Source organism: Bos javanicus, chromosome 9, assembly GCF_032452875.1.
Source record: "Bos javanicus breed banteng chromosome 9, ARS-OSU_banteng_1.0, whole genome shotgun sequence".
NCBI classification, from domain to species: Eukaryota; Metazoa; Chordata; class Mammalia; order Artiodactyla; family Bovidae; genus Bos; species Bos javanicus.
Window position 1 is genome coordinate 84,988,339 of NC_083876.1, and position 21,432 is coordinate 85,009,770.

A 21,432-nucleotide genomic window follows, 5' to 3' on the forward strand; every position below is an offset into this window, starting at 1 on the left:
AAATATTGCAGAAAGTAAAAAAAAAAAAAAAGGAATGCTGAATTAAATTTCTTTGGAAACAAGCAGTTCGGGTTCTTGGAAGGGGTCGTGGCCAAATTCATAATCAGACTGTGATGAATTCCAGCCCAATGATTAAGTCTATGTAATCCAACACGAGGAAATATGTTTGTGCTCTGAGTCTCTTGCATCACGGCATGTCATATGCACAAGTACACTTAATTAGCTGCTCTGATGACATCAGTTACAGTGTCATGTGTCATGAATGGCTAATTGCTTGTGAATCAAAAGCCCTATTTAAACAAACACCGGGGCGGGGGGCTCACTCTGAGTTCTGTACCAACCATAGTTTAAGCTGACATGACATATCTCTGGTACGTGGCAGCAAAGAAATAGGCATTTTCATACAGAAATGCAAGAGACATCAGTGGAGCAACGAGGACATTTTTTAGAAAAGTTCTCTTATCTAATCCAAAAGTGCAAATTGTAAGAATTTTTGAATACTGGTTATTAAAGGGCACAATCACATTTCATGGCCATTTTATCGAACTAAAGCACAATTCTATCTTCTCCATCTTGTGTCTTCTAAGTGTACTTTGATTCTGAATGAAAGATTTCCACCTAGCAGCTTAATTATATTTTGAAAACACTTCTGGGGGTTTAAATTTTACAGAGTCAACCACTCACTTGTGCTCTAACACCCAAATAGATTAGCATCAAGTAGATGAAGGAAAATGACTGATCAATTTTATCTGGACATATTACTTGTGTCTTAAGACTTTTTTTTTTTTTTTTAAAGCATACAACCAGAGAGACTTTTATTGACTATTCTTTTCTTTGCTAGATTAAAAAAAAATCAGAATAGTTTTGTCTTTCAGAATATCACATGATAGTAACCATTAACAGTTCCTTTTATTACCTTTGTGTCCTTTATCATCTAGTCATTAAGTCCAGTGGTCATGCTTACATATGTTGTTGGCACACTTAAAGTCTGTCCCACTGTCTTGTGGCACAGACCAACAAGTAACTACTAAAAGCTTTTCTCCTCCTACTGTACACATCCCAGCTTTCCAGTGAAGAGTTGATGCTTTCAAACTGTGGTGCGGGAGAAGACTCTTGAGAGTCCCTTGGACAGCAAGGAAATCAAACTAGTCAATCCTAAAGGACACCAACCCTGAATATTTATTGGAAGGACTGATGCTAAAGTTGAAGCTTTGATCCTTTGGCCACCTGATTCAAAAAGCTGACTTATTGGAAAAAGACACTGATTCTGGGAAAGATTGAGGGCAAGAGGAGAAGGGGGTGACAGAGGATGAGATGGTTGGATGGCATCACCGACCCAATGGACATGAGTTTGAGTAAACTCCGGGAGATCGTGAAGGACAGGGAAGCCTGGCATGCTGCAGTTCATTGTATCACAAAGAGCTGGACATGACTTAGTCACTGTACAACAGCAACAACAGCCTTCCTTACATTTACAGAAGCGACATTCTCACCAGTGGAGTGTAAGCAGAAGTGACCTGTGCCAATCCAAATCTACCATTTACAGAATGACCACGAGTGGTCCTCTCTGTCTTTCTCCCAGTGCCTTGGCAACATTGGAATCTATGCATGGAAGATTTCAAAGCTACCATCCCTGTGGATCCAAAGGAGAGAAAATATGTTATGCTCATTTAATAACCCAGTGTCCTAGGCTTTTAAACACGGGACATGAACGCGACTCACATACAACTTTCCTCATTCTACACATGGGAAACTAAGCCCAGAGACTAAAAGTGATTCACCTGAGATCTCCAAGCTCACTGTTATTTCTACTCCACCCTTCCCAGAAGGGTAGAGTTGGAACAGATTTTTGGTCCCTATAGATAATCGTAACTCATTTTTATAAACTGTTTTTCATATCATCAGGAATACTAAGCACATTTCTCAAAAATCATAACTTGGTAACAGAAATGAAACCAGTGTTTAGACCTTCTGAATCACAATCCAGAGCTTGTAACACCCAGGATGTTGCCTTTAAGAAAGAAATCTGTTTGTGAACAAAGAGCCAAACATCAGTTTTACTATGGGGGAGCATTCTCATGGAGACTCTGTAAGGCTAAGTTGGTCCACTTCATTTCTTGTCCTTTAACAAATTCTGTGGTGCCACTGTTCTGTTCAGGTTCAGGAAGCTCATTCAGTGGTATTGCACATTCTCAAAAGGCAGCTTGTCTTCTCACCAAGTATCGTCAGTCAAATCCAGGATCCTTCCATCTCTCTGTACCTCAGTGTCCTTTCTCCTGTAGTTTTAATCTTGCCAAATCAGTACTGGGTCAAGCCTGGTGCCCACCTCCTCCAGGATGTTGCATTTTTATGGGTAACATATTTGTGTTCGATAATCTTTTGATTTTTTTCACAATACCTGTTCATTGACTGCATTTTTCAGACTCTGTGTTTGCTGTCCTTGATCTTTTGGAGACATTGCAAGCTTTCTTGATATGAGAAAGCTTTAATGTTTAAAATTTTTTTCTTATGTGTTCAAAGAAAAATAATCAGTGAAGATTCATGCACAAGCCAACAGAAACAGGAAGAAGTTAACCAGTGGAAGAGATCACAGATTGTTTGTGATCCAAGGTTGTTTGAGTGTTAAGTGACTTGCTCAAGGTTCCATTGAGTGTTGGGTATTGGCTGAACGGAGTTGCCCCCAAAATTCAGGGCTAATTCTGTATCCTTCCTAGCTTAAGAAATAATTATGACAAAGGAATGAACCATAAGGGTAAGCTAGGTAATAAAGGAGTTCATCTCTTTCTCTTTCTTCCTTTCCTTTCCTCTCCTCCTCACTCCTTCCCTCTTCTGAATTATTTTTTTAATGTCTATTTGCTCATTTAGCTGTGCAGATCTTTGATCTGTAGCTGTGGCATGTGACATCTCTAGTTTCAGCCTGTGGGATCTAGTTCCCTGACCAGGGATCGAACTCAGGGGTGTGGAGTCTTAGCCACTGGAGTGATTTCCACTACACTTCATGATTTCCTCTACACTTAGACTAAAATCCAAATTTCTCATTTCAACTGGTAAGGTCCTTTTATGGCACAGCCCTGCTAAATGTCTTTATCTCACTCATCTCTGTAGTCTTATGGCCTAGTACAGTACCTATCACAAAATAAATGCTTGACAAATATTGGTGAATTATAAAATGAATGAATGAGGAATGATATTCCTCTTCCAGAGAACCTGAAGTGTACCCTTGATTGGATTTCCTTTCAAAAGCTACATCTGGTCTTTCCCATTGGTGCTGATGACACCCCAGGGAGCATATTCATTTCCCAGGTTTTATGCCTTCCTAGTTGGACAGTTACAATCTCTTATGGGTCCCTGAAGTCCAGCCAAGTTCTCCTCTGACATTGAGGTCAAGTGGCTGTGCTTATATGAGATGGAGCAGTGATGAGTGGATTCTGACCAGGACTCAGATGATCTGCCTGTCTATTAGAACTGGCTTGATGGTTTCCCAGTGCTTGTTTGCTCAAGAATCACTGACAGAATGTCCATTCTCCTTCCCCTCCAGGCCATCCTGGTTTATATCTCAATAAACTCATTTTTCTCACAATGAATAGTAACCAGCAAAAGTCTTTTGATAGGCCACCAAGATATCAGCATCATTTCCTTTTCATTAACTACTTGATAATAGGAAATCATAACTGTCATCTTCTAAACAGTATCTGGAGTTAAAAAAAAAATGTCCCAGGTTTAAGATTCCATTTGTAGCATAGTCCATGAGAGAAAGCCCCACCTTTTGAAAAGTGTTGGCTTTAATCATGTAACTGAATTACTCTCAAAAAGTAGATTGCTTACTATATGAGGTAAATTCATTTTTATAGTGATGGAAGTTAACACATACAACCAGGGTATCATTTAGTATGTTGGAAGAGGTAATTTTTTCTGAAAAGTGGTTTGTTTATTGTCTACTTAGCTGAGCATTGAAAGGAAGACACCAATGACAGGCGCACACCTCCTTCTCCCCCACAGGCTGTGCATGCTCGGTCGCTCAGTCATGTCTGACTCTCTGCGACCCCATGGTCCATGGCCCGGCAGGCTCCTCTGGCCATAGAATTCTTCAGGCAAGGATACTGGAGTGGGTAGCCATTTCCTTCTCCAGTGATAAAGTACGAAGTGAGAGCATGAAAGTGAAAGTGTTAGTTGCTCATTTGTGCCCGACTTTTTGTGACCCCATGGACTGTAACCCTCCAGGCTCCTCTGTCCAAGTGATTCTCCAGGCAAGAATTCTGGAGTGGGTAGCCATTCTCTTCTCCAGGGGATCTTGCCAAACAAGGGATTGAACCCAGGTTGCCTGCGTGTGCGTGGAAAAGTCTCTTAGTCGTGTCTTACTCTTTCCGACCCCATGGACTATCCTATCTCTGGAATACTCCAGGCCAGATTGCTGGAGTGGGTAGCAGTTCCCTTCTTCAGGGGATCTTCCCAACCCAGGGATTGAACCCAGGTCTCCCTCATTGCCAGCGGATTCTTTACCAGCTGAGCCACCAGGGAAGCCTGAGTATGTGTAGGGAAACCCTAAATCAAGCCTTGCATGTGAAGTCTGCGAATGTCTCTGAAGGCTGCTTTACAGTAAAAGCAATTCTTCCCATGGTTTTATAGCCTGCTGAACTAAGTGCAAGAAGGGTACAAAAAGAAATAGAAAGGCTGCTAATACGTGTCCTTCAGAGACACCTCTGAATGGTTGTCTTTAGCACCTCGTGAATTTTTGTTTCAAGGGCAAGGCATTCCCACAACATACAGATATTAGAGTTCTGTTAGACTGAACGAAGGCAGAGTGGCCTAGAGATATGGAGAGACTTCAAGGGCTCAGTGGTTGAAGCAGGTGTAGAAGCAGCATTGTTGCTAGAAGGTGTGTTGTTTTCTAAGATGTGGACTATTTTTATAGTCTTTATGAAATTTCTTGGGGCTTCCCCAGTGGCTCAGTGGTAAAGAATCTGTCTGCTAATGCAGGAGATGTGGCTTCGATCCCTGGGTCAGGAAGATCCCCTGGAGGCAGGGCATGGCAACCCACTCCAGTGTTCTTGCTCGGAGAATCCCATGGACTGAGGAGCCTGGCAGTCTCTAGACCATAGGGTTGCAAAGAGTTGCACATGACTGAAGCGATGGAACATATAGGCATATTGAATTTCTTATAGTATTGCTTCTGTTGTTTATGTTTGGGGCTTTTGGCCACGAGGAATCTTAGCTGCCAAGCAGGGATTGAACCCACACCCCCTGCATTTGAAGGTGGAGTCTGAACCACTGGACTGCCCAAGAAGTCCCAAAAGGTGTGGCTTTCATGCAGAGTTCATAGAAGTGGCCCTTTCTCTTGTTTTAATTACAAGGAGGGCAGATCGTTAGCTTACCTGTATCGTAGAGAACCCGTCTGAGGTCTCTATATCTAGAGAGGAATTTGGTGGTGAGTTTGATTCCCCCCACCCCCTGCCCCTGCTTCGCACCTCTGTGTCTTCCTTTGTCTTTGGCACTCAAAGCTCAGAGGGCAAGTAGCTGTTACAAAGCAGGGCAACTTCCCTAAGAAGAGCAGAAACAGTCATAGTAAAAGGGAGAGAGAGGCAGTTTATAGAGCCAGCAGTTGTTCCTCACACTGTAAATTCTCTTGGGGAAACTGCAAGCTGAAGTCCGGTGAACTGTATCTGGTCAGCAGATGTTCAGATGGCTCGTGTGCTGGGGAGAGCCAGCTCCATGTACTAGTTGTAGAGAGGGGTCGGTGCTGTCGAGGGGATGCTCTCAAAGCTATTCCTGAGAGTCAGAAAGCATATTGCCCGTGGAAAATCTGTATCATAGCCCAGGGAAGGACAGGGATCCGAATATCTGAGCCCCAAGGCCACTTAAATCTCAAGAATACATTTTTCTTGCTGTTGGGGCTGTTTTTATTGAGCTGTGACTTTTCCCCTAGAGTGCCCATCTTATAGCTGGTCGTGCTGAGCCTGGAACATTGAGAAAATGAGAGCTGGATTCATTCTGTTGAAGACCTGTGGCTCTTGGACTCAGGAGACACCATAGGCTCAGCAGAAATTCTAACGTCATGAACTCCTTTTTCGGGCAGTTCATGGTAGCTGTGTTTTTGTTTCATGCATTTTTTAACACTTGGGACCTCTTAAAGAGTTACATCATGACTCTCGTTGAGCTGCCTCCTATTAGCTACTATGACCTCCTAGATTCCCATACTTCACATATTATTAATAATTCACCGTAGCAAACATCACCGTAGCAAATGCCAGAGTTTCTTTTTTTGGCTGCTTGGCATGGCTTGCTGGGTGTTAGTTCCCCAACCAGGGATCAAACCTATACCGCCTGGAGTAGAAGCACCAGTGCAGTCCTAACCATTGGACCAGCATGGAATTCCCCACAGTTTCTTACAATATCTGCTATCATTTCAGTTCAGTTCAGTTCAGTTACTCAGTCGTGTCCGACTCTTTGCGACCCCATGAATCACAGCATGCCAGGCCTCCCTGTCCATCGCCAACTCCCGAGTTCACTCAAACTCATGTCCATAGAGTTGGTGATGCCATCCAGAAATCTCATTCTCTGTCATTCCCTTCTCCTCCTGCCCCCAATCCCTCCCAGCATCAGAGTCTTTTCCAATGAGTCAACTCTTCGCATGAGGTGGCCAAAGTACTGGAGTTTCAGCTTTAGCATCAGTCCTTCCAAGGAACACCCAGGACTGATTGCCTTTAGAATGGACTGGTTGGATCTCCTTGCAGTCCAAGGGACTCTCAAGAGTCTTCTCCAACACCACAGTTCAAAACCATCAATTCTTTGGTGCTCAGCTTTCTGCACAGTCCAACTCTCACATCCATACATGACCACAGGAAAAACCATAGCCTTGACTAGAAGGACCTTTGTTGGCAAAGTAATGTCTCTGCTTTTGAATATGCTGTCTAGGTTGGTCATAACTTTCCTTCCAAGGAGTAAGCATCTTTTAATTTCATGGCTGCAATCATCATCTGCAGTGATTTTGGAGCCCCCCAAAATAAAGTCTGACACTGTTTCCACTGTTTCCCCATCTATTTCCCATGAAGTGATGGGACCAGATGCCATGATCTTCATTTTCTGAATGTTGAGCTTTAAGCCAACTTCTTCAGTCTCCTCTTTCACTTTCATCAAGAGGCTTTGTAGTTCCTCTTCACTTTCTGCCATAAAGGTGGTGTCATCTGCATATCTGAAGTTCTTGATATTTCTCCCAGCAATCTTGATTCCAGCTTGTGCTTTTTCCAGCCCAGTGTTTCTCATGATGTACTCTGCATAGAAGTTAAATAAGCAGGGTGACAATATACAGCCTTGACGGACTCCTTTTCCTATTTGGAACCAGTCTGTTGTTCTGTGTCCAGTTCTAACTGTTGCTTCCTGACCTGCATACAGGTTTCTCAAGAGGCAGATCAGGTGGTCTGGTATTCCCATCTCTTTCAGAATTTTCCACAGTTTATTGTGATCCACACAGTCAGAGGCTTTGGCATAGTCAATAAAGCAGAAATAAATGTTTTTCTGGAACTCTCTTGCTTTTTCCATGATCCAGCGGATGTTGGCAATTTGATCTCTGGTTCCTCTGCCTTTTCTAAAACCAGCTTGAACATCTGGAAGTTCACGGTTCATGTATTGCTGAAGCCTGGCTTAGAGAATTTGGGGCATTATTTTACTACGTATGAGATGAGTGCAGTTGTGTGGTAGTTTGAGCATTCTTTGGCATTGCCTTTCTTTGGGATTGGAATGAAAACAGACCTTTTCCAGTCCTGTGGCCACTGCTGAGTTTTCCAAATTTGCTGGCATATTGAGTGCAGCACTTTCATGGCATCATCTTCCAGGATTTGAAATAGCTCAACTGGAATTCCATTACCTCCACTAGCTTTGTTCATGGAGAAGGCAATGGCACCCACTCCAGTACTCTTGCCTGGAAAATCCTATGGACGGAGGAGCCTGGTAGACTGCCGTCCATGGGGTCGCTGAGAGTTGGACAGGACTGAGCAACTTCCCTTTCACTTTTCACTCTCATGCATTGGAGGAGGAAATGGCAACCCACTCCAGTGTTCTTGCCTGGAGAATCCCAGGGACAGGGGAGCCTGGTGGGCTGCCGTCAGAGTCAGACACGACTGAAGCGACTTAGCAGCAGCAGCTTTGTTCATAGTGATGCTGTCTAAGGCCCACTTGACTTCACATTCCAGGATGCCTGGCTCTAGGTCAGTGATCAAACCATCATGATTATCTGGGTCATGAAGATCTTTTTGTACAGTTCTTCTGTGTATTCTTGCCACCTCTTCTTAATATCTTCTGCTTCTGTTAGGTCCATACCATTTCTGTCCTTTATCGAGCCCATCTTTGCATGAAATGTTCCCTTGGTATCTCTAATTTTCTTGAGGAGATCTCTAGTCTTTCCCATTCCACTATAGTACCTATCATAAGAGAAGAGCATGAACAGAAAAGCCTGGTGGATCTGGGGAAGTATCTTGGGGCAAGAATGAAAAGAATTTTTAAATTTATTGGTTTTAGTTTAAGTATATTCTAATTCTACTGTGCATTCTAATTCATGACATAGTGGAATTTATTTATGAAAAAAGTAAAGTTTAATACAAAAATATTTGAGGGAAATGAATGTTCCAGGAAGATGCTTCACACCCGTCCTGCTGTCTGAACTCTCAGTGCATTTTGCACATCCCCTGGGAATTCACCTGACTGAGAAGGAAGGGTATGTGGATACTCCTTGTTGCCCTGAGTTGCAATTCCATCTTGTCCTGCCCAGATTTAGATAAAGAAGTACAGGATTGCAATGAATGTTTAAATAAACGAGTGATAAGGGGTCAATACAGAATCTGGAGTGCCTAGTCCCTCCCCATCTAGATGAAAAAGAAGGAGAAAAAGATTAGTGATTCCAAAGGAGATTTAAATGTTCCATCGCACCCTGACCCATGGAGCCCGCACAGTCCATCCATACCTGTGTAGAGGCTGCACCAAGACTGCGAGAATCAATTTCTGCACAGAGAAAATGAGGAAGGAAGTGAAGATTAATGACAAAGCATTTGTGCAGCTTTCCAAACTACTCAGAGGCAGCCTATAAATAAACTGTACTAACTATATACGAGAGCTTAAATTTCATAATGAAATCAATTTAAACTAATTGTATTGAAAGTTCCGTGTAATTGCACCATTTCCTCTGTATACTTTATATTCAAAAGCTCTCATAGTTTATCTTTGTTTGGGTGATTTTCAAAAGGTTATAATTTTTATATCTCACTAAGACACACATTTGAGTGTTTATGATGTTCAAATGCAGAAACTAATTACCATTAATGAGAAATGTTACAAGTTATACATTTCTCTTAATTCAACTTTTCAATAAGAAAGTGGAAAAATGTTTAGTATTATTTCCTGTGACTAGAGAAATGCAGGAAATTTATTCAAATTTATGGCAATATTCCTTTTTTAAAAAAACTATTCTTTGTGATGCTCAATAGGCACAGTGATTATATATGTTTTTATTTTCATTTGAGTATTTTTAAAATTAAATATCAGCTAGCACCAGTAGCAAGAAAGCCTAACCTTGTCAGTAGCAGTTCAAGGTATTCAAGAATCTTTCTTCCAGAAGCCATGGTGTTAAGGAATCACTTCACTCCCAGCATATAGTCAATTTGTTTTACTATTTTCAGAGAACAGTTAGCACTGTATACTCATGCACATTCATGGACACCATGAAAAAAGCACCAAACAATGAGAGAACTATTTTTCCCCAAGGCTCTATTGGCCTAACTGTGAACTTGCCAATATTTCATGTCCTCTTCATCCATCCATGCCTTTGCACAGCAATTTCCTCTCCTGAAATGCTTTGTTCTATTTCTCCTCATGGCAAACTCTCACTTAATGTCTCGTATTTGATTTCCCTGGCACCTCCCCTAGGCAGAAATAATTACCCATTTCCCTATATATGTAATACTACTAATACACTTTGAAATATTTCTAGTTTTATGTTATAATCCATTTTAGGTATTGGCTAATAGACCTCTCCCTCAAGCAGGAACTAAATAAAGACAAAGTCTTGTTTAGTCATCTCTTCTCTTGCTTTTTTATGTGCCTTGTTATTTTTGATTGAATTTCAGACATTGTGAGTTGAAGAACTGAAGTGCTTAGTCACTCAGTTGTATCTGACTCTGCAACTCCATGGACTGTAGCTCACCACTCTCCTCTGTCCAGGGCGATTATTCTCCATGCAGGAGTACTGGAGTGGTTGCCATGCCCTCTTCCAGGGGAACTTCCCAACCTAGGGATCGATCTGAGGTCTCTCGCATTGCAGGTGGATTCTTTACCATCTGGGCCACCAGGTATACCTGAAGAACAGAAGAGACGGAAGTAAATAGTGTTAAGATCCAGAAATGAACGCACTTCTTGTTTTCTTCTGTCATTATTTTGAGTGGTTGCGGGCCAGCCTAATCTGAGGTTGGGTTGGATTTGGGCTTTGTGGTTGCTACAGTTATCACTTCAGATGGTGATTGCAGCTATGAAATTAAAAGACGCTTACTTCTTGGAAGGAAAGTTATGACCAACCTAGATAGCATATTGAAAAGCAGAGACATTACTTTGCCAAAGGTCTGTCTAGTCAAGGCTATGATTTTTCCAGTGGTCATGTATGGATGTGAGAGTTGGACTGTGAAGAAGGCTGAGCACCAAAGAATTGCTGCTTTTGAACTCTGGTGTTGGAGAAGACTCTTGAGAGTCCCTTGGACTGCAAGGAGATCAAACTCGTCCATTCTGAAGGAGATCGGTCCTGGGTGTTTGGAAGGAATGATGCTGAAGATGAAACTCCAGTACTTTGGCCACCTCATGTGAAGAGTTGACTCATTGGAAAAGACCCTGATGCTGGGAGGGATTGGGGGCAGGAGGAGAAGGGGACGACAGAGGATGAGATGGCTGGATGGCATCACTGACTCAATGGACATGAGTTTGAGTGAACTCCAGGAGTTGATGATGGACAGGGAAGCCTGGCATGCTGTAATTCATGGGGTCACAAAGAGTCAGACACGACTGAGAAATTGAACTGAACTGAACTGATAGTTATCCTTGAGTGCACCATGGACTTCAAATTCCATCAATGGTGGTCTACTCTTATCTTGTGCTTAGAATAGATCTTGTGGTGCTGAAGGCTTTTTCTTAATGTCCCTACTCCATCCTCAGATTGCAGCAACCCATGCACATCTAGGCCATTCTTATCCTTCCCCCAGCAATAGACTATGATTGAGTGAAGTAGCTCAGTCGTGTGCGACTCTTTGAGACCCCATGGACTGTAACCTACCAGGCCCCTCTGTCTATAGGATTTTCCAGGCAAGAGTAATGGGGTGGGTTGCCATGTGATTGCTTGTTACTAAATGTTAGGCTTGTGGTGAGGCCAGTAGAGCGGGGGGTGGGGGATGAGAGTTGGATGCATAGTGGGAGGATTCCTTAGTTCTCATGATTCAGCCCCGATTTTAGGGAGGTCTTGTGAGCCTGAGCCTTGGGTATAGAACTTTCTCAGCATTACTGTCCCTCCATCCCCTCCCTTCATCACAGCAACCAACTATGAGTAGGAGAGCTTTCTGCCCCATTTCTATCAGCTACAGTTGTCTGCTTGGTATCAGTACAGGATTTGAGGCCCAAGTGAGTTCCTTATCTCTCCTGCCCTGGAAGCAGTGAGACTTTTGTTTCCATCTGTCCCATAAAGCATTGGATCTTTGATTCAACCATGGGATAAGAGGAGTTCCTGCTCCCATCCCCCACAGCTTTACCTAAGAGATGGTCTCTGGGGAAGTGGATGGACATTCTTGTTGTCCTGAGTGGCAGCCATTCACTTCCTGACACTTTTAACACTGCTTTCATTCTTCCCTGCCCTCGGTCTTGTTCATGAGCACACTACTGTGACTCATGAGATACTATGGATCCTTCTCATATCTTGGGTCTCCAGTTATTCTAAACCATCATGTTAATACACATGCTATCTTTAAAAATTTGCAAAATTAAAGCTTTCTCTTCTTACCAGGTTTTCCCATACCTTGGGGCTTAACAGTTTGTGTGTCCCATCTTTCCTTGGAGAAATTTGTCATTCTTTGCCTTGTGACTTCACCTCTCTGATGGGCTTCAGAAAAGTTACAGTTTTGTAGATTTTCTACCTTTTTTTCATTGTTAAGGAAAGAGTAATTTTTATGGCTTTCTATATCCCAAATGGAAATTGAGCTTCCCTGTTATAATCACATAAGTGCCCCAACAGCCAGCAAAACATCATGACAAAGGAAACACTCTTTAAACTGTATGGACATTTTTTTTCTCATTCAAAAAATCCACATATCATGCTGTGGGAGATAGCTCAACATTTCTTCTTAACATTTTTCCTCAATTCTGTTGATGAAAGTGAAATAGTGCAGGAAAATGGTTTTTATTCTTTTAGGCTTGACTTTTTTGGGAAAGCTCATAAGTTAAATAGCAATAGATTTCAAGCTTTACCCAATGTCTGTTAATCCTTCAGTCCTCATGGAGAGATGCACTTGTCGCAAATAAACACATTGGATTATTTTAAGTCCAATCTGAGCCAATCCTTTTCACTTGCTGCCTGAAATAAAAATTCAGGTGAAATAACTGTGACAGCTTGTAACAAAAGTGCTCTTTGACTATCTTTTTTGTCAATAATAAAAAAAAGAAAGTTCTTTTAAAATGTGCCACATTGGAAAAGTCACCTTATCCTGGTCCTCTGTATAGATCATGCTGAAAATGGCAAGCTACAAGACTGCCCAAGACCAGGCATCAGGGCTTTGCCTGTGCTTCTGGCACCTTGTACTGAAGGGGGAGGGAAGCAGCCTGTTTGCAGTGTTGAGAAAAATCAATTTTCATCTTCAAAAAGATGAAACTACCAAGCCAGATATTGACTTAGAAATAAAGTGTTTCTTAAAGACTTCCTATATCCTATAAATGTCAGACCCAAACCTAAGAGTTTGGTGATTTAAAGTTTATTGCTAATTTCAGACAAACATGCATATAGCTTTGCCTCAAGAAAAGAACTAGTTACAGCTAATTTTCTGGCAGAACATTTGGTACATGCATACAACTAATGTCAGAACTCTCAAAATCAATCACTTTTTTATTCATAGGTATCACTGGATCCCAGGTCTTTTTCCATTTATTTTCCATTCTAAGGTTTTATTCTTCTTTGTCCTATAAATTATTTCCACACATTTATGATGAATTATATATAACTTGGTTGGACAGGCCTTTAAATGCAGCTTCTGCAGTGTATAATATCCATAGTTATTTTCTAAAATTTAATAAAGTGAAGTGAAATTCGCTTAGTTGTGTCTGACTCTTTGTGACCCCATGGACTATACTGTCCATGGAATTCTCTAGGCAAAATACTGGACTGGGTTGCCGTTTCCTTCTCCAAGGGATCATCCCAATCCAGGGATCAAACCCAGGTATCCCGCATTGCAGGCTGATTCTTTACCTGCTGAGCCACAAGGGAAGCCCAACTTTAATAAGGAACATGTTTAATCAGTTGGGGAGATCTTTAGTTCTCTTCTGACTTGAAGGCTAACCAATGTGATGGCTGATGAACCAACATACAAAGTAGACATGGATGAAGAAGATAGGGAAAAAAGAACAGCAGCTGCACAGGACCTGAGCAGACCTACTTTAGAAGGAATACTTTGGAAAGTCTGAAGAGTCTGTTGCCTCATCACCTGCTTCCTGATAGTTTTTGTTGAGTGGGTTTATCCTGATTTGAAGCATACACCTGGATGCTATTTTAGGGAGAGGAAGAAGAGAGGCAGGAGGAAAAAGGAAACCATGTGAAAGGCTGAGATTATTTTTTTTTAAAGAAGACTCAGCATTACCTCAAAGGATTAATTAAACTATTGGATCAGGCTAAGCTTTACACTCAGAGAAGGCAATGGCACCCCACTCCAGTACTCTTGTCTGGAAAATCCTATGGACAGAGGAGCCTGGTAGGCTGCAGTCCATGGGGTCGCAAAGAGTCAGACATGACTGAGTGACTTCACTTTCACTTTTCACTTTCATGCATTGGAGAAGGAAATGGCAACCCACTCCAGTGTTCTTGCCTGGAGAATCCCAGGGACGGGGAGCCTGGTGGGCTGCTGTCTATGGGGTCGCACAGAGTCGGACACAACTGAAGAGACTTAGCAGCAGCAGCAGCAGCAGCAGCAAGCTTTACACAATAAGAATGTGCTTTCGACTCTTTACCTGTGTAGGGGATGCTTGTAAAGAAAACAGATCAGCTATAGATAAAATAAAGGAATTACTTCATTTCCCCTACACATTAGTATTGTATTATGAATTAAATTTATAATCCCACTACACATTCTTGAGAAACTACTATTTGCTAGAAATTGCCAGAAATAGAAGAAGTAAAATCTGGTTCCTACCTTGAAAATGCTTTTCCCAAATGAAAAATATCCTGAAATTATCAACTTCTGTCTCCTAAATATGGTCCACTCCCATTTCTCCCACCTGTCCACACATTTTTTTTTCTAGCTTAGTGAATATCACCTCTGTGGAGAATATAGAGAATATTATTGAATAGTCACATAATAACACAGTTTTACATGTGTGCTTTCTTTATGCTAGACATTGTGTATCCAGTTGACAGTTATTTGTGTTAATCTGCAAAAATCCAATTTTAAGATTTTTTGAGACTTTATAGTTTAAACTGAGACTTGGTAAGATTAAGTAACACTCTATTTTGGATGGGGTTTCAGAGCAAGCCTTCATATGAGACCTTTCTGCCTTCCAGTTCCAGACCTCTGAATCTTTTTTTTTTTAATTACTTATTTTTGGCTGCATGGGGTCTTAGTTGTGGCACAGAAACTTCTCTCTAGTTGTGGCACATGGGCTTAGTTACCCCACAGCATGTGGGATCTTAGTTCCCCAGATCAGATCAGATCAGATCAGTTGCTCAGTCATGTCCGACTCTTTGCGACCCCATGAATCGCAGCACGCCAGGCCTCCCTGTCCATCACCAACTCCCAGAGTTCACTCAGACTCACGTCCATCGAGTCAGTGATGCCATCCAGCCATCTCATCCTCTGTCGTCCCCTTCTCTTCCTGCCCCGAATCCCTCCCAGCATCAGAGTCTTTTCCAATGAGTCAACTCTTCGCATGAGGTGGCCAAAGTACTGGAGTTTCAGCTTTAGCATCATTCCTTCCAAAGAAATCCCAGGGCTGATCTCCTTCAGAATGGATTGGTTGGATCTCCTTGCAGTCCAAGGGACTCTCAAGAGTCTTCTCCAACACCACAGTTCAAAAGCATCAATTCTTTGGCACTCAGCCTTCTTCACAGTCCAACTCTCACATCCATACATGACCACAGGAAAAACCATAGCCTTGACTAGATGTGTACCTTTGTTGGCAAAGTAATGTCTCTGCTTTTGAATATGCTATCTAGGTTGGTCATAACTTTCCTTCCAAGGAGTAAGCGTCTTTTAATTTCATGGCTGCAGTCACCATCTGTAGTGATTTTGGAGCCCAGAAAAATAAAGTCTGACACTGTTTCCACTGTTTCCCCATCTATTTCCCATGAAGTGATGGGACCGGATGCCATGATCTTTGTTTTCTGAATGTTGAGCTTTAAGCCAACTTATCAGGGATTAAACCTGTGTCCCCTGCATTAGAAGACAGTTTCTTAACCACAGGACCACCGGGAAAGTCCTATAGAGCTTCTCTTGACTCCATCCATTCAGAACAAGGTAGGCACTCAGTAAGTTATTAGTACATGAATGTGGAAAGTAAATCTGATTTGCCAGTACATATTTATAATCTTACTTGGGAACACGTTCCTCCCAGGATAATTTTTCAACAGTAGGATAACAGACACATTAGCACTTGGACTTTTTTTTTTTTTTCCCATATCTGTCTACTGAAGACTCATCAGAGCTCCAGTGTGAAATAAACATCCTGCATTTGCAACCTCAACTAAAAAAGGCAGTGCTTTGTATTTGCACCCCAAAGCATCAGACAAAAACAAAGAACTTGAAAAGATACCACCTTTTCATCTCAGCATAATCAATAAGGATATTTTTTCAAACATTAAATGATCACATTCAAAATATGATAGGGGACCATCTCATTACTTTGAAAACTGGTAGAGGGAAAGAATCTAGCATTTTACCTGCCTTTTCTCTGTGAACTGTACAAGTGGGTAATCAACCAATAAAGGAGGGGGATTGCCTTTTTATAAAAGCATTCCCATCAGCAAAGGAGCATTCAATTAAAGAATTAGGGTATCACCATTCTGCGTCCCTAATGAGTTAGTAGATCTGGGTTTTGAGTATCAAGAGTGCTAATGTCACTAAAAGAGAGACAAGCAGTTGTCATGTGCCTCCCGGTGGAAAATAAACAATAAATAAGGCACAACCTGTGTTCTACTTAAAGGGATTAAACCTGATTCTGATCAAGCCTTGGGATCACACTTCCCCTTTGCAGCAAATACAGAGGCACCTTGACTGGCACCACCCGTGTGCAAGCTGTGCGAAGCCTAGAGGACCAATGACCTAGCTTCTTCAGTAGAAATTGCAATGAAAAGAAGGATAAGGTGGATGGAGTGGGGCAGTGAGGTGAGGGGCTGTGGATTAAAGGAGACATGAACACATGAAGTCTTTAAAAATAGGCACGCCTAAACCAAAGTGTCTAAGAATTCTATTGCTTTGGTGATGAAAACGTAAAGAAACACAAGGAAGTGGTTTCTATGAAAGTCAAGATTGTGGTGGTTTTTTCAGGGGAGGGGATTGAGATATGGACAAGGTTGGGAAGGCTTTTGGAGTGGCTGACAGAGTTCCATTTCTTTCACTGGGTGGTGGTTATAGAATATTTGCTTCATAATAAATTTATTAAGTGATATATTTGTTTTAGGAGGTTTTCTGTATCTGTTTTATTTTACAATAAATATGAAAAAAGTGTTCTTAAATATGATTTTGCAAGGCCTATGTTTCCCTTAACTGTTTTTAATACTATCCATCGCTTCCCTTATAGCTCAGTTGGGAAAGAATCTGCCTGCAATGCAGGAGACCTGGGTTCGATTCCTGGATTGGGAAGATCCCCTAGAAAAGGAAATGGCAACCATTCCACTATTCTTGCCTGGAGAAGCTCATGGACAGAGGAGCCTGGCAGGCTAAAGTCCATGGGATCGCAAGAGTCAGACATGACTTAGCAACTAAATCACCACCACCACACATCTGACCTTGCAAAATACTAAAAAGTGTGGACTTGGTGACTAAACCACCACCACAATATGTCTGACCTTGCAAAATATTAAAAAGTGCCCAAAGAATTCATTCATCTCACTCACTTATTTACTAATTGCTCACTATGTGCCAGGAACTGTTCTAGATATTGGAGAGTCAATGTTGAACAAAACGGACAAAATTTCTCTCTGTATAGATCTTGAAATCTAGTTAGGAAACAAGGAATAAACATCGGCATGCATTGGAGATACTATAGATTCAGTTCCAGACCATTGCAATGAAGTGAGGCACAGGAATTTTCTGGTTTTCCAGTGCATATAAAAGTTAACATTATGGCCTGGATGCATTACTCAGTCATGTTCTACTCTTTGTGACCCCATGGACTGTAGCCCACCAAGCTTCTCTGTCCATGGAATTCTCCAGGCAAGAATACTGAAGTGTGTATCTTCTCCAATGGATCTTCCCAATCTGAGGATTGAACCTGAGTCTCCTGCATTGCAGGCAGACTCTTTACTGACTGAGCCACCAGGGAAGCCCTGTTAACACTGTACTGTAGGCTATTAAGTGTGCAATAGCATCATGTCTAAAAAACAAAAAGCAATGTACATGCTGACATTAAAAAAATACTTTATTTCTAGAATATGTTAACCATCATCTGACAACACAGGGTTGCCACAAACCTTCAATTTGTAAAAAATGCAATATCTGCAAATTATAGTTAGGCAAATTGGCATAAAATGAGGAAGGCCTGTATGATAAAATATATTGTCTTTTGGGTAGTGGTAAGTACTAAGAAATAAAAACTAGGGGAAAAAAAACACTATCAGGAAGGGGTTACAATTTTAGACAGAAGGGCCAGGGGAGGACTTACAAAGAAGGTGAGCTGGAGTCAGGATCTAAAGGGAGTGAAATTGTGAACCAAGTGGATGGCAGGGCAACAGCAGGGACAGAGTCTCTGAGAGCTCCTTTGTCTGGTGTGTTCTGGGAATAGCAAGGGAACTGGTGTGGCTGGAGCCAGTGAGTCAGAGGGAGAGACATATAGGAAGTCAGCGAAGAGTCTTGTAGGAGATAGAAAGGACTGGGCTTTCACTTTACGTGAGATGGTGAGATATTGGAGGAGTTTCAACAGAGGCAGGAAATTGTCAGACTGATTTTTTAAAGGATCTCTCTGGTTGAGGTGTGAAGAATAGACTAAAATGGGGGCAAGAATAGAAGTAGGAAGAACAGTAAGGGGATTCTTGCAATAACCTGAGCAAGAAATGGAGGAGCTGTGGTCCAGTGAAGTGGGGTGGGGGAGGCGGTGCTTGCATTCTGATTGTTTTCTGAAAGTAGAGTCAAATAGAAATAAAGGACACCCTAAGCTGTGGGGCCGGAACAACTGCAAAGGGAGAGGTGCCATTTCCTGAGGAGTATCAAGAGTTCAGTTTGGGACAGACTGCATTCGGGATGTCCAGCTGGTGGTTCAGGGGCATGACTTGGGAGACATAAGCATATAAAGAATTTAAAGGCAGGAAGGAGATGGAACAGATGACCTAGGCTGAGTATGTATAGAAAGGAGACAAGGTCCGAGAATGAAGCCCTAAGACACTCCACTGTTAGATGGAACACAGCCCCAAAAAGGAGGTGGAGAAAGGAAAGAGCAGAGAAAACCAGGAATGTGGTGCCCTCGAAGGAAGCAGTGGAAGTGAGTTTTAAGGAGAGTGGTGATCATGGGGTCAGGTACATTGGTGTGTAAATAAGATGAGCTCTCTGAATCATCCATTGACACCAACACTGTGCAGACCGTGGTGACTCTGATAAGAGCAGTTTAAGTGGAGATAGTCAGGGAAGCCTGGGCAGAATGGGTTTGAGAGAACATGCAAGGAGCAAAACTGAAGACGATGGAAACACACAATGTTTTCAAGGAATTTCACTGCAAAGGGAAAGGAGAAAAATTGGGGGAGTTGATGTTTATGTAAAGCTGTTTGGGTATCCGTAGGGTTTGGTTCCAGGACCTGCCAAATCATGGTTGCCTTCTATAAAATGTCAGAGTACAGTCAGTTCAGTTCAGTTCAGTCACTCAGTCATGTCCGACTCTGCGACCCCAAGGATGGCTGCATATCAGGCCTCCCTCCCTGTCTATCGCCAACTCCTGGAGTTTACTCAAGCTCATGTCCATCAAGTCGGTGATGCCATCCAACCATCTCATCCTCTGTCATCCCTGTCTCCTCCTGCCTTCAATCTTTCCCAGCATCAGGGTCTTTTCCAATGAGTCAGATCTTCGCATCAGGTGGCCAAAATATTGGAGTTTCAGCTTCAGTGTCAGTCCTTCCAATGAATATTCAGTACAGTCAGTCCTTCTGTAATCTTGGATGTAGAACCTACAGATATGGAGGGTCAATGCTCTGCTGTCTTATGAATTCAGATTTTTTTTTTTATTAACTGTGTGCTGTCTTTCTAGAATTATAGTAAGAGTGAAAATACTAGGTAAATATTGAGCCCCAACCACGTGGCAGATATGGCACTTCTAAACACTTAGGTAACTCTTTATCCTCATAACTGCCTATATGAGGGCCAGGCTACTTTGTTCCCATGTTGTAGATGACAAATTGAAGCACAGAAAGAAGTAACTTGCCTGATACCACAAGCTGGCAAGTGGAGAAACCAGTTTGGAGCTCAGACATTTCAGTCCAGCACTCAAACTCTATTCAGCTCCCCATTTTAAGTCTTTTCTTAAACTAATGTTTGCACGAGGTCAGTGTTACTGGACAGTATACTATATCTAGAGCTGCCACTGTCAGTCAAGAACACATAGAAGTTCTCAGTAGGTTAACTGTAAAAGTATCACTGTGCTCATTATAAACTATTAACCCAGTGAGGTATGTTCATGTGTGCTGTGATGGGAAAAAATGACTTCACTTTATTTTTAGTGGTTCTAGGTTCTTCTCTCCTAAGCATCTTTACTATAGATGACTTTGCCACAAACATTTTTGCCACATAACTAATTGACCATAAGGCAATTTTTCTGTAAAAGATGAAATGATTTGAAAAAGAGGGACATTAAAAGGGGGATGATGAGACATAAGAAATGAATGACAAGGCTTTAATGCAAAATACAAAATATTTGAATGCATTTAAGATGTGTATAGATTCATGACAATACTGTGCGAACAATTGATTTTATTTTATGGGTTGTACATAAGTATTTGTCTTCCAAGTCTTTCATTCAGTGTTATACTCTATCCATCTATCTATTTATTTTTGTTTGTTGATTCCTCTCCTCATTCAGCACTGCACTTTTTTTCTTCTGTCTTAAAAAGTTTATTTTATTGAAGTATAGCTGATTTACAACGTTGTCTTAATTTCTGCTGTATAGCAAAGTGATTCAGTTATGCATATATCCATTCTTTTCCATAATGGTTTGTCCCAGGACACTGAATATCATTCCCTGTGCTATCCAGTAGGTTATTGTTTATCTACTCTTTGTATAATAGTTTGCATCTGCTAATCCCAAGCTCTCACTCCATCCCCGCTCCACTTCGCTTCTTAGCAACCACAAATCTGGTCTCTATGTCCGTGAGTCTGCTCCTGTTTTGTAGATAAGTTCATTAATGTCATATTTCAGATTCCAAACACAAGTGGTACCATCTGATATTTGTCTTCCTGAGTTATTTTACTTAGATTGCGAATCGCTAGGTCCATCTGTGTTGCTGCAAATGACATTATTCAATTCTTTTTTATGGCTAACTAATATTCCACTGCACCTATACACCACATCTTCTTTATGCATTCATCTTTTGATGGAAATTTATCTTGTTTCCATGTCTTGGCTACTGTGTATAGAGCGTTGAACATTTTCTGTTGACTAAAAGTGTTTCTTTCATTTAAGAGGGGTGTCAGTTTCTAAACAGCAGGATCCGTATTTGTAATTGAGCTTTCTACTGCATTATGAACGCCTCTTCACTGTCGTTTGTGTTCTTGACATATTGTCACACATCCTTGGATAGATGTTCCAAAGTCCTGTGGGAAATGTGGGTTCAATGTACCTTCCAAGCCCTCAACCTCTTTCTCCTCCAATGTAGTGTGCTTCAAAATAAGAGATCAAAATTTGGGACAAATTATCATCTGTCAACTCAATGAAGCCATCAATAAGTTCTCTAACTAGAATAGAATAGTTGAAACCAAACTGTTAAACCAAAAAAAAAAAAAATCCTTACAGCCAATTAGT

General features: G+C 41.6%; 1 pseudogene; it reads right to left on the bottom strand.

Moving 5' to 3' along the window:
• Nucleotides 1-2,060: 2,060 nt before the first annotated feature.
• Nucleotides 2,061-21,432, bottom strand: part of LOC133254375 (anaphase-promoting complex subunit 13-like) — a 96,603-nt pseudogene continuing 77,231 nt past the window's right edge.